The following is a 5,252-nucleotide window of genomic DNA, read 5'->3' as shown; positions in this document are numbered from 1 at the left end:
GAGGTCAGTCTGGCCAGCCCTGGGACTCCTACTTAATGGGCAGGAGAAGGCAGCTTAGAGCGAAAGCGGGCAGCCCCGGGCTGGAAGACTGGAGCCGCTTCCACTAGACGAACAATCGTTGGTTTGGGGCGCTGGCCTCACCCTCCACCTGGAACTAAGCGTTCCCTTTATGCTTCTATTCCATTGAAATCTCGAAAGGATTAAAGCCATTTTAATCACTGGAGACCGTTCTTCACCTCTCCGAGGAGACTATCACTTTTTAATCTTTATGGCTCTTGCACTAAGTGCCTAGCACATTGCTGAATTTTTCAGAGTATTTTCATAGAATAACCCAGGTGCTCTGAAGCCCAAATAATAATCTACCAAACGGACATTCCAGACCTTGCTATCTTCCCCTTTCAAGTTTATCTCCCCACCCCCACCGCCATTTCTGTGGTTGTCAATCCCTTCCCTAGGTCTCTCTCCATCTTACCTCTCATTATTCCCCTTTCTCTCTTTGCCTTCCTGATCTCCCTTATTTACCCATTTCTAATATAAAACTGGTGACAGAACCATTGATTCTCTGGTCCATTTAAGGTCATCTGATCTAACTCCCTCATTTTAAAGTTGAGCAATCTGAAGCCTCCAGGGGGGCTAAAAGTGACTTTGAGCAAGATTATGTAAATAATCACTCTCCCGATCTGGTCTTTTCCCCTATATTTTTTTTTTTATCTTTTGGACTACAAAGGATAGCTCTAGGAACAACGAATGGAGTTAAAAAGAGGTAAAATTTGACCCAATATGAGGAAATTTCCTAGTAATGGGAGCTGTCCCAAAGTAGAACAGGCTACCTCTAGAGATTGGGGTTCTACCAGAAAAAGTGGCCACTTTCACCAATCCTGGGTGACCATTTTCATAACATAGTTTGGACTATGTAACCTCTACGGAGATCTACTTCTGGAATTCTGTGATGGACCTGACCTTCCAATAACTAAACAAAATATTTTCCCAAAGATTGATATGGTAACTAGATGTAAAATTCATTTTAGTCTTTCTATTTCTTTCATGGTTTCCCTTTTAGCCTTTATACTTCTTTTCATGATTTCCCCTTTTGCTTCTGCTGCCTAGTGTCAAACAAAGCCCAAGGTAGCAGAGCTCTTCCAGCTTCAGGTCACTTTTTCTCTTGTCTCAGCAGACAGGCTTATTTATTGCAAATAGAAGGCTCGTGTTCTGTGTCTTGTTCCAGTTTTTAAAATCTGCTGTAGTGGCATTTAAACATTTTTCACCACACTGGAGTTTCTTACTATAGAATTAACCCTAAATAGCTTTCTGCTGTGTGCTGGGTGTGCAATTTAAGATCTGTATCTTTTTTGTGTAAAAGGTAAACTAATCGAAGGTAGGGGACAATATCTTTCTCTCTTTATGGGGCACATCAGAGAGATGCTTAAGAAATGCTGCTTTTATTGAATTGAAATGGCTTCCTCCAACATCCTTGAAGTATGTTTTAATTTGATTTAGATATTTGACTAACCTATAAAAATAGTATACTCATATTATTCAAATAGCTCTTATTACTAAGAACTCAGGGCTTTAGGATCTATTCTGGAATAGTTTTTAGTATGCAGATTCATTTTAATTCTCTGAGGGTGTACTCATTAAGCAACTGGTGGAACACGTCAGGCTAGAGAAGAGGAAAGGAAGCACCCAGAAAAGTTCAGAATAAACCCAGCTTCACAAAGAGTGGGTGTCTTAGATCCTAATGAATTTATTTGTGATGGTGGGCTCTTCACACCTTTATTCCCCAAACCCACAGATGTGCCAAATACACATCAGTATTTCTTACATAAATCAACTGAGATGTTCAAACTGCCAGAGTGCCTTCTAATGTGGCTTTGCTGAACCAGATGCTTACAGAAATAGGTACTCGAGAATTCCAGCCCAACAAAATGAACTGGTTTACTTTCATTCTGTACTTCAGCTCTGCTGAAGGGGATCTTTTCAGAGCTGAAAAAATAAACATTTAACTACTTTAGCACTTTCAAAAACAACTCACCCTCATAATTAACTGGAATAAAAATAATATCTACTAAGCTGTTTGTAAAATGGTCTGACAATGCTCTGCCTTATTCTGGGTTTCACTAAAACCCAGATTCCCTTAAGAACATGTCAGATATTGGCAATTGCTTGGATGCAGTTTGGAGGAGAATACTGCGTGTTATGTAGTGTGCTCCATCCTGTGATTTTAAAATACGAAGACTGAGTTTATAGAAAGACCCCATTATTTTGTCGATGTGACATATTGCTACCAAAATTTTGTGTGTAGATTCTTTTTTGAAGTGGCCTGCAACAGGCCCTCAGAGCTGTCAAAAGTGAATGCGCAACATTATGAGCTATTCTGCCTTTTTTTGCACATACATCTCTAAGTGCCTGTTTTTTTTTTCAACCCAGCCCAGCCCAGCAAGCTCCCTGAAGGCAGAACTTAAGATTTTGTCTATCTCCAACATTGAGACCATTGCCTTGCATACAGTAGACTCAATGAATGCTTTTTAACATTGAGTTCGATGGTATATACATTAATCAAAGAAAAATTCTCAAATGAGTGCAAGGGATAATGTTGTAAAAAATTGCCCATGCATATGTACTGTCAAAAAAATAGTTATAATTATAAAATTAAAAAAAAAAGAGGCAAATTCTCTTCCCCTGCCCCCTTACATCTAACCTCTGGTCTCACAGGCTGGGAGAATATTAAGGAAATGTCACTACAAACAGTACTACAATGCTGCAAAATCTAAATTTAAATAATACAAATTTGGGGCCAAGTTTTCATTGTACTTTTGCTGCCTTGCTTGGGGCGTTGCATTTTCCCCCTGTTCTCACCCCTGATTTACCTACATATCTGCCAACATTTGAATTCTATAAATATTAAATTCTATAAATAAATCCCAAAGATATTCGGGGAGGGGTATAACTTCTGTCTGGGGATTAGGCTGGACAAGTTCAGCTGCTGGTATCTGAGGTTATGGAAGTAGAAGGGTGTGATGGGGCTTTTGGGTGGGATGCATGTAGGATCCGATCTGAGTGAGGGGGAGATTTTTTTTTTTTTTTTAGTGGAAAGCTCCTTTTATCTCCCAAAGGCTCGGAGAGGCTGAGGGAAGGGGGCGCCTTCCGTCTGAGATTACCCCCAACTTGTCCCGGCTCTATCTTGTTTTTCCAGTTGTTTGCACGTCGCCTCCCCCGCTAGACCGTAAGCTCCTCTGGAGCCTGGCTTTCTCCGTGGCCCAGCACAGGGCCTGGCACTTGGGAGACGCTAGATAAAAGGGAGCTGATTGTTTAATTGTTGGCTTTTGTAGCCCTAGCACCAGGCACGGAGCCTAGCACTTAATCAGGGCTGGCTGAATAATTAAGGGAAGGGAAAGCGGGGGAAGGGCGGAGGTCGAGCGCCTGGGGAAGTCGCCGAGGCGGTGCTTGGCCCCGGGAAGGATCCCGCTCTGGACGCTGCAAGGACAGACTTGCGGCCGCTTGACGCCGTCTGGCAATCCGATCCCCTCCCGGATTAGTTGGCTAAGTAACTGCAGGTGCCCCCAAGTGTCGGTCCGACCCAGAGCCTCGGGACTTAAGGCGCTCTTGGGAAACGGTCTCCGAGGGCGCCACCGATGGCCAGGCACCGCTCCCGGCCCGGGGTCAGCCCCTCCCCGCCTCCCGCCCCCTAACCGGGACACGTCCCGTCCTTGCCCGGGGAGCTCACACCGGGCCTGACCCAGAAATGTAGCGTGCCGGGGGCTCCCGGGCGCCGGAGCCAGGACTCCGCCTCCGCGGGCACCTGCACACGCGAGCTCGGCAGCCTGTGCCCTGCCCCCACCACCCCAAGCGGCAGCTGCAGGAAAAGCGCTCGGAGATCTCCAGGCCCGGAGCACGAAATGCGTGCTTGCGCGCAGGCCTGGCCGGCCCGGGGATCACGCAAACACGAGAGTCATCAATAAGGAGAGGCGTGCGTGCCAGGCCCACAGCCACGTGGGGGCTGCTGCAGCCGGGGCCGCACGGAAAGCCGGGCCCCTCCAGGCGCCGGGCCAAAGCCTCGCTGCGCCGCCCCCGCCCCCACCCCCGGCCCGCCCCTCCCCCAACCCTCGGCCCGCCCCTCCCCCCTCCGCGGGAACTCCGGGCACGCTCCGGCTCGGCTCTCGTTTCCCAGCCGCGGCGTGCGCACCTCGCCGCAGAACAAAGCGAGGATCCCCTCTTGTGCCGGGCGTCCCGGTGCCCGAGTGGGGCCCCAGCTCCGACTTCCACTCCCGGCCGAGGAGGCCCCAGCAGCCTTCTCCCCAGTCCCTTCCCACCCCCGCTGGGTCCTATCCTGACCCCCGAGGCTGAGACGCTGCCCTCCTTTCCCGCACCCTGGTCCCTCCCCTAGCTTTTCCCTGCCCCAGCCCCCTCGCTCAGCCTGCGAACTCACTCCCTGCCCGAGTGCCCCGCGCAACCACGGGGGGACTCTTTCTGAAGGGGAATACACTGGCGGGGGCCGGCCCCGGGGAAGGGTCAGGAAACGGTCCGAGTGCACTTGGCGGAGGGTGCTGCGAGCGATTCCCGGCCCCGCTGCGCCCGGCTTCCTTCCTTCCTCCACCTTGCCTTTCCGCCCTGCGGCCCGGCCTCTTCCCGCTCCCCCGGAGCTGCAGAAGGGTGGAAGGGCTCACTGGCTGACCAGCTGGGAGAAGGGGGGGCCCTGCCTCTTAGTTCTGGAACAGGAAACTGAGGCCTAGGGATAAGAAAAAGCAGTTCCCAAGCTCACACGGGTCAGAGGTCAGAGAGCTCTACCTGGAAGGAACCTAAGCCAAGGCATCATTTGAGAGGAGGGAAATGGGGCCACGCAGTTAAGTGACTAATCCGTGACGCGGGTCGTGGGATCGTTGCTCCGGAGCAGGACTTTAGAGGTCACCGAGCCAGCCCATCTTACGGATAAGGAAACTAGCCTGGAGAGGTTCAGTAACTTATCCGCGTCCTCGGCGAGCAGGCGTTGGAGGGGAGATTTGAACTCACATCTTCCCACTGCCTCGTTTGGAGTCCCGGAGCGTAGTCTTCAGGGCCCTAAACCGCCCCCAGGGCAGAACCAGGCACAGACCGGGCGCTTAATAAGCATTTAGCTCATCGATTGAATGGTTTCAAACCCTGGCTTTGTGTGGCCCAAAACCCCACTTCAGGTCCTTCTTTCCTTATATGTAAACGAACGGATGAGCTGAGTGCTTTAGAGTGAACGTAGGTCCTTTCCCGAAAATAAATATTTG

This window comes from Sminthopsis crassicaudata, chromosome 3 (assembly GCF_048593235.1).
Source record: "Sminthopsis crassicaudata isolate SCR6 chromosome 3, ASM4859323v1, whole genome shotgun sequence".
In the NCBI taxonomy this organism is placed as follows: Eukaryota; Metazoa; Chordata; class Mammalia; order Dasyuromorphia; family Dasyuridae; genus Sminthopsis; species Sminthopsis crassicaudata.
The sequence above is the reverse complement of the archived record's forward strand: the minus strand, read 5'-3'. Positions refer to the sequence as shown.